Below are 9,131 nucleotides of genomic sequence, written 5' to 3' on the forward strand. Positions count from 1 at the left end.
AATGACCCTAAATTTTAAATTGAACAAAATTTATTTTATTTTATTTTAAATTTTAGAAGATCTTGGGTCTTTGTTATACTTTTCTTGGGTCTTTGTTACAATTTTCTTTGTGCTTCTCCTTGCAATTTTTCCCAAACTCTTTCATCAGATCCTATTTCTTCGCGTTAAAGTTTAAAAAAACAAAACAAAACAAAAACAGAGCATCCCACTTCGGGTTCACCGACTTTGAACTCTCTTCTTTCATCACTGTCGAACCCATCCTCCTCACCTTCCAACTTGTTCTTCTTCTCACTAGTGGCATGCATCATTTTTTCCCTTCTTCCCATTTTCGATTTTTCTACAACCAGAGAGAGAGAGAGACAGAGGCCTCCGTCGCTCCTCTGTTCTTCCCTATCCTTTCCGTCCGTTTGCCGGTGACTGTGGGTGCTTTCATTGCTGCCGTTGGAGGACTAGGTCGTGGGTTCTTCTCTTCCTCCTCTATGGTTCATCATTGATCCTTTCTCTTTCCTCTTCCCTTCGTGCTGCAAAGAGATTCAGATCCGGCTCTGTTTCGTGTTTGTGCTGTCGTCGTGATGCGTCGGGCCTTCTATTCCTCCCTCCACGTTTCAACGCCGCCACTGTGCTTCCATTTCTCCTCTGTTTGTGAGCTGCTGTGCGTAGTTTCTGTCAATCCTCTTCTTTGTTGTTCACTGTTCTACATCGCGGGAGTCTCTTCTTCCCCTTCATTTCTTCTTTGCTTTTTGGTGAGTTCAACCTTCTTTCCCCCTTTTCCTTATGTCGGTCTATATGTGTTTTATGATCTTGGAAGTTGCTGAAAGTTTGTTTATTTTTCTGTATCAATTGTTATATGTTTGTAAGGAAATATTGATTTTCTAACAAGATTAAATTGAAGACTAGAAAGAAAGAATTTTAGTGTGATCTGAATGGATTTTGGATAAGTACTCTTGTTTTGAAAGTATAATAAATTTCTAAGTGTTTCAGAAATGTTGAACAAGAGAATGGAAGAGTAGAAGTTTGGTGCTATAGTTTGAATATTGATGTTCATAAGGTATTTGTCAAAATGTTAGAAGAGCTAGAATGGAGAAATCAAGCATATCTTAATTGTATGAAGGAGCTTTGTATTATAATTGAATGTTGAGACACATAAAATGTTTGCTAAAATGTGCAAAAGAGGAATTTGATGGGCATGGAGCAATTAAGTATACTTAGTATATGAATGACTGAAATTTGGGTTTAAATTGTTCAAGTTCTACGTTGAAAACTATGAAAGGCATAAAGATTGTTTGAACACACACACACGTGTATTTCCATTGTGGTGAAAGCTTGGGTCACTGAAATGATCCTCTACTAGTGCCTAAAAAAGAAGAATGTTAGTTTTTCCTTTAGATTTTAGAATATTTAGATCAATGATTAGCTATGGTGACGTATACTAGTGATTAATGTTGATGTTGCTTTCTACATGAAAAAAATGGGTTAAGCTACTTTTCTTTTAAAGTTTGTCATGCATTCATAGTAAGAAGGATCTAGTGAGCTATTTAAGTCTAACCTCTAATAATTTAAGGAGTTTGGGTTGATGAATATCTCTTGGCGATAAATGAAGTAGAGTTACCATTAAAGAAAGTTGTTCATTCTTCTTGTTTAGATAATAGAGGAGTTAAAGGGCAATTGAGAGTTGTATAGAAGGGATATATTATTATCTTGGAATTTATCAAGTAAGTGAATAGCGTTCCAAATAACTTAGTAAAAAATTTAGTTTCTTCGCAATAATATTTAAGTACATTCATGACTATTTATATTGTTATATCTTAAATTTTGTTATCAACTATCATGAATAAACATGTTTCCATTGTACAAAGTTTTATAAGAAGATTATAATTATTTTACAATTGGGTATCTACCATTATTTAATATATTGGTAATGCTTGATTTTACAATTTAAGGAATGATTTATTTTATAACTCATGCATGCTTGATTTAAAGTGGGACTGAATCAGAACACTGGTTGCTAACGCCAGTTCCGTTAGTCCTTAGCACGTCATAGTACACCTAGTTAGCAGGGTGCTTATAGGAGGTGCTAGCCCCATGTGCAGGCTAACGCACGTGGGACAAAAGGATGGATATTCATGAGTATCGTACTCATACTTATTTTGTGACTCTTGTCACGCTTGTTATTTGTGGCCTCTTGCCACGTTTGTTTTGTGGCTTTAAGCCATGCTTATTGGTTACTTACTCTTATGGATTGTATGTGCATGCTCGTTGGTTATTTACCCTTGTGGACTTTGTGTCCATGCTTATTAATCATTCTGATTGAGTTTCGCAAATTATAAAATTTGGAACTTATTGTCTTTTAAATTGGTTTTTGTTAAACAAGCTGTTTGCTTGACTGTGCATGGATTTCTCTTTGCAAGATGAATTATATAATTTAGTTGTTTGGGGCAAAGGTCATGACTTGAAAGTTGAACTTCATGTTTTTATTTCCCTTAATCAAATTGATATTTATTTGGTTTACATATTTTTATAAGAATATTTGAATTACGCAACATGTTTTACTTTTATTATGATAATGATTATTACTGTGAAATTTATAATTTCTTTATAAATATTATCTTCCTTTATTTCTTTAAATCTAAATTGAGATATTATTCACTGAAAAGATACTTTTGGTCTCAGATTCATTAGACGATGCTAAATCTCTTACTAACTTCTGAGGATCTCATAACAAAGTCAGGTGGAGACTTGATTGATATTATTTCTTTTTGATATAATTATAGAATTTATAGAATTTATTTTTAAAATATGGTTAGATGCTCCACATAGGCTATAGTTAGAGTTCTATTGTTGTTATATAATATGTCAGTTGATAGGGAGCATAGCTCCACATTCAGATTTTTTTTTTTGTTTTGTAAAAACTTTTGTAGAAATTTTGAGAGATTCCATGTAGAAAGAAGATGTTGTTGAAATTTTTACAAAAAAGTTTATTATGTTGATTTATATGACAAGTAACATAAGTATATTTAATTATATTAATAGTGTGTCAATAATTAAATTGGGAATTTTCTTTAACTGAGGCATTAGAGATGTGTGCTTGTGCATGTATCTCGTGTCAATCATGCCAAATTTTTGGGGCGTGATACAAGAGGTCTAAATAAACGAGTTCTTTCCTTTAATGGCTATCTCATCAATGGATACACATTTTATACCAAAGAGCAAGATGATCCGAGCACAATGCAAAATAATGATATAACTCTCATAACCCAAGTAATGCATATATCTAGTACTAAAGACAAAAATTCTTGGTATGCAAAAATGTCATACTTTAGGGTAATTGAGCATATTTGGGATTTAGATTACATCAAATTTTAAGTTTCAATTTTTTGTTGTAAGTGGGTTGATTGTAAAAATGATCTTAAAGTTGATGACTTGGGATTTTTAATGGTGGATCTTAATAGAGAAAGTTATAAAGATGAGCCTTTTATTTTGGCTTCACAAGCTCAACAATTGTTCTTTGTTCTTGATCCGCCTCAAGTAAATTGGTCCATTGTTTTATTTAGCAGTAAAATAAATGACGATATGAATAATTCTACAGTTGAAGATGATCCATTTACGAGGACATCATTTGAAAGTTACTTCATTGAGGATGAGGCCTTTTATATAAGAAATGATCATAATGAAGGTATTTGAATTTCAAAGAAAAGAGATAAAAGCATTTGAGCAAAAAAGGAGAGAAAAGATAAGGAACATATAAGAAAAAGGAAAACAACAATTTGGACATGTAGGTTACTTATTTTGTGTGATTTAATTTTCTATTATTATTTATTATGTGTTTTTATTTTTTTATAAGGTATGATTTAACTTAAACTTATAAATTACTTATTATGTGCTTTATTTTGTTTATATTGTTTCTTATTATTTCTTTTGTCTTTCTACTTTTGTAGGTAACTAGCTTCTCAAAGGAGTCCATGTCTCAATGGATCTAGTAGTGCTGATACTAGTGTTGACATGAATGACCAGCAAATTCAGCTAGAAGCAATTCAAATAATAAGAGGATTGACATTAATGGCTGAGGTGAATAGAAGAAGGGATACTAGACAGAAATATGAAATCAAATGAAATTACAAAAGTCAACCTATCAAGAGCAACAGAAATAAATTCATTACCTACATAGAGGTTGTGGCAAAACCAAATGTACCGATTACAATTAGGCACTGGAACAATATTACTCCAGCAACGAAGAATATATTTGGGAGCAATTAGAGGTAAAATACTTTACTCACATCGTTGTAATTAATTAAAAATATTTGACTGAAAATCTAATTAATTGTCTTAGTTTACAGGAAGTGTTTATAATTAATGCTAATTAGATGAAATTTGTCATCCAACAAGCTAGAAAGGCAATACAGACATTTAGGTATTTCATGGGAGTGAAATACATTAAAAAATTAGGTTGATACATTAGTGCTGTGGTCCCTGACTTGATAAGGGCATTAGTTTCACAAGAACATTGGGATGAATTTGTTGCTCAATGTCTCAAGAGACAATTTCATGTATGAATAATAAGATGAATTAATTTTATTATTGTCAATATATTTACATTTATTGATATGATTCTATGTGTTTTGCATAGGAATTGAGCAACAAAAAGAAAGAGTTGCATGAGAAATATCTATACTCTTACAAGAAAGGGCCCATAAGATATGCAGGAATTGAGCAACAAATGGTATGTTAATATTTATACTATATATTTTTGGCCTATTTTATGGATATATGTACTATACTAACATTCAAATTTATTTAAATTCATAGATTGAGTGAGAGGGTTTAGGAGTAAGCTCAGTTTCACATCACAAAGTCTTCATAGAAAGTCAAACTAACAAAGAAGGAAACAATGTTGATGAACGTGTTTAGGAGCTTGATGACAAATGTGTAAGTACATTAACTTAACTTTTTTTATAATCAATTAACTAACTTAACTTTCTTACTATATATTGCACAGACTGAGATCGAGAAAAGTGGCACACTTGATGATGATGTCTTGGACAAGGCATTGGGTAATCCCAAACACCCTGGTCGAGTTAGGAGCTATGGCTTTAGTGTTATGAAAAAACAAATATTCAGGATACAAAAGGAGACAAAGTCAATAGAGGATGTAGGTGTAAGTGCTGAGATTGCCACGCTAAAAAAGAAGCTATCTAGGCAACGAAATATGATTGAAGCCTTGCTAAAGGACAAGGAGAGGTGGGAGGAAGAGTTTCATATTAGTCCCAGCAAGGAAGATATGTAATGACCCTAAATTTTAAACTAAATAATTTTTTCTTTTCTTTTCTCAATTGATATTTTATTTAATTGTTCTAGTTCTATGGAAAATGAAGAGTGGTGGTCAAGTAAAACTTATAATAATAACATATCTGAAGGTCTAGAGTTTGAATTCTTCTAAGCAATAGATTAATTTTATTTTTTTAAATTCTAGAAAAATTATCAAAAGTTGCCCTTGTCTTTTGTGTTAACAGGAACATTTGATCCTTTCTTGTAATTTTCTCAATTATTCTTATATCAGATTTTTACTCCTCTTCCCGTGCGAAAAAACAGAGCTTCGAGAGAGTTCATTTTTCCTTCTCTTCACCGACCTTGAGTCCTCTCATTCTTCAGCGTTGAGCCATCTCTCTCTTGTCCTTGTTGTTGACTTATTTGTTGCCATCAACTTGAGCTGTCCTCACCGTTGTGGTTAGACGCTGGAAGTGTGAAGACGCTAGTTCTGCTGTTGTCATTCTCTACTCTTTTAGGTTTGTACGGGTGCGTCTTCAGCCTTTCTATTTTCTTCCCTTCAACCGCTACACGTTTGTGTGTGCAGAGCAAGCTCAAATCATTTTCTTTTTCTAGTCTAAAAATTCTGTTTCCCCTCCTCGTCGAGCAGCTGGATTGAAACTCTCCTTCTCTTTTTCAGTGTGGTTTGGGAGCTAAAGAGTGGCAGCTCCACTACACGTTGGTTCAAGGTAAGACACTGATTCTTCCTCTTTCTCCTTCGGTTTCAATAGCAACATGTATTCTCCCTGTTCCTTGGCCGAAGAGTGTGCCCTTGTTCCTCTCAGTTGCTGTCATGGATTTTTCTGAAATTGAGTGGTAGTTTCGGTTGATACTATGCATTATCCTAAGTTGGTGGTGGGCTTAATGTTGATGATAGAATTAATGTTGGAAGTTGATTAAATGGTTGGGAGATTATTGTGAGTAGAATTGGAATGCACTCAAGATGTTTGTAGAAATGATTGAGAGAAGAAATTTAAAAAAATAATGTTGCTAAATTGGTATAGTATAATTTGGAAAGTTTATGTGCCAGAAGTGGCTTGATTTATTGATTGAAATTTTAAAATACTAAATTAGGAGTAAGGATTACATAGAGTATTTGTATAACAATTTATTAAGTTTGAAGAAAGCATAAGAATAGTTGATATGATTTATGATTGAAGATGAGTTATAGGAGGTATAAGAATGAATTAAGATATATTAAATAGTTCATTTGATTCAAGTATATTTTGATTGTTAAAATGATCAAAAGAATAATTTGGATTAATTAAAGTGGCTAATTTCTAATATAGAAGTTTAGTGAAGTTTATGTGTGTGTTTAGGTCTATAGGTAATGCAGTGCTAAGCTTGAAATGTATGAGAGAAGAATTTGGCAGAATGTAAGGGTTTAATTTCCATATTGTTAGTTGAAGGAACATGTGTAAGTAGTGATTTGAGTCATTAATTAAGTTGGAATTCTAAAGTACCTAAGGTAGATCATGTTAAAGTAAATGATGGTTGTGACATTTTATTAAGTTTCTGAAGGTACAAAAGGAGGTGGAAATATTGTCTATTGTTTTAATTGACTTGTTAATAAGTTAATTAATCAATAATGAATTTATAGATTGTATATTTTAGGTTGCTATATTGTTTGAAAATCAATTTAAATGTTCACCAAGTGTTAGAAAATTACTTGATAAATAATTTTAGAATTATGATTTATTTGTCAGGAAATTAAGAGCATTATTAGAATTAAAGAGGAAAGTTAAAAGATACAAGTTTTAGAATTTTGGGAAATTTTTAGGTGAGTGGGTAGTGTCCCAAATAATTTATTGCAAAGTGTTTATAAATTTCTTTATTTAAATGTTTACATTATTCCTTTATAAGTTGTATAGATATTCTTGTCAATTTTAATTTTAGGATTCATACAATTCTTTTTACTTGCCTAACTTTTATATTAGCTGGTTATTATGGAATTTGCTTTATATTCATTAAGAATTATGTTACTGTTAAAGAATATTTGGATCTAGTACATTAGTAACAGAATATTTATTCTAAACATTTTTGTTGTTTAAATTTTATGATTTATATCACATATAAAAAAACGGTGATTCATGCATAGAGAAAGTTGAAAAGAAAATATAATAGTCGAATATTATATTTTGAAAAGAATAGTTTTCAATGTATGTTTCAACTCCATGCACGCTCGATTTGAATTAGGGGGACTAAGTTTTAGAATGCTAGATGCTAACGACAATTCCGTTAGCCCTTGGTGCGCCATGGTATACCTAGCTAGCAGGGTGCTTATAGGAGGTGTTAGCCCCGTGCACAGGCCAACGCACGTGGAATGGAGGGATGGATATTCGCGAGCATTGTACTCACGCTTGTTTCGTGGATTTCGTGCTTGACTTGTTTCATAGCTTCTAGTCACGCTTGATTATTTCATGGCTTTAAGCCGCGATTGTTAGTTATTTGCCCTCATGGATTGTGTTAACGCTTGTTAATCGTTCTGATAAAGTCCCACTAAAAGAGAATTTTCAAAAACTTATTATTTTTAAATTTATTTTATTAAACAAACTATTATTTGATTGTATATGATTTTATATGGTAAATTTCCTCCTAAATTGGTTTTAAAAGGAAAAAAATCATTGTTTTATATTATTTATTCACAAACACTTTTTTATCATTATTTGAATTCATTTTATATACTTTTATGAGTTGTACAATTATTGATAACCTATGAAACTCCAAAATTATTGGTTTAGTTCATGGTTATACTGTTGAGCAAACTTTATCATTTATTGTTAGTAAAATATGGGTTTTAATATTCCATTGATTTGTTATAAACCAAATTTTTTAATTATTACTTTTACATGTTTTATATATAATTTTCATTGGGACGCTACTCATCAAAAAATTTCTTTAGTCTCAGATAATGTAGTTGATCTTACACCTCCTACTAATCATTGAGGGGCTCTATTGCTTTTTGGACAGTGGAAGCATGCTTCAATCATTTATTTTAATGTAAATATTCATTATATTATATAATGGTACTTAGTGCTCCACGTATATTATAGTTAAGTTCTGGTCTTATTTTGTTATCATGTAATCTTCTGGTGTGGAGCTAAGCTCCTTTTCTGGATTGGCTGACAGGTTTATTGATTATAGAAATTTTGGATGTCCTAATTAGAGGGGAGGCTCTGTCGAAATTTTCATCAAATGTTTAAGACTCTATGAACTTTATAATTATACATATATACATATATTATATAATTTATTGATCAGTATAATTTATTTATCGCTATTATAACTTAATAGTTGGATAATTAAGGCTTAAGGAATATGAGTTTATCTCATATTCCGTGCCGATTACACCCTTAGAACTAGGATGTGACAAGAAAATTATAATATAATGCAACCTATTAAAAATCTCCCTGAAAGTAAAATATTATTAATTTATTTCACTTATTTTTCACTATTTTTATTTTTCATGATTTAATATAGTATGTTACTTAGTAAAATAGGGTGAAAAACATGTATGAGTTGTTGGCAAATAGCTCAAATCATCATGTGGTTGCTATCAGTCGGGTGTTCAATTTGCTGGAAGACATGCTACATAATATGCCACTCCCTACATCCTATGTATGGGTTGGTATTGATATATCAAAAGATTAGAACTATCTACTACCTATTCCCACCGAGGATGTTGGGATTGTTAGAAAGGCAATGAGTAGTTTTGTTGGATGGCAAGCTAGTCAAGTTTGGATGTCAAGTTCAAAAAAAACTAGTAAAAATGCACAGTCCAAGAAAAAAAAATGATACTTAATCTAAGATCTCCTCAAGAAAGGTAGTCT

General features: G+C 31.6%; 1 long non-coding RNA gene across 2 annotated transcripts; it reads left to right on the plus strand.

The window, feature by feature from the left end:
* The first annotated feature begins 214 nt into the window (after positions 1 to 214).
* LOC129290686 (uncharacterized) lies at positions 215 to 8,491 on the plus strand. Of its 2 annotated transcripts, none has more exons than XR_008588504.1 (7): positions 215 to 743; positions 3,936 to 4,256; positions 4,625 to 4,717; positions 4,804 to 4,923; positions 4,994 to 5,277; positions 5,555 to 5,790; positions 5,942 to 8,491. It is a non-coding gene; the product is annotated as an uncharacterized LOC129290686 (long non-coding RNA). The 2 variants fall into 2 exon arrangements; XR_008588505.1 differs by having other exon boundaries at positions 5,555 to 5,780.
* The last annotated feature ends 640 nt before the right edge of the window (positions 8,492 to 9,131 follow it).

This window comes from Prosopis cineraria, unplaced genomic scaffold (assembly GCF_029017545.1).
Source record: "Prosopis cineraria cultivar Desert tree isolate PC_DT_omini unplaced genomic scaffold, ASM2901754v1 PC13, whole genome shotgun sequence".
Taxonomy (NCBI): Eukaryota; Viridiplantae; Streptophyta; class Magnoliopsida; order Fabales; family Fabaceae; genus Prosopis; species Prosopis cineraria.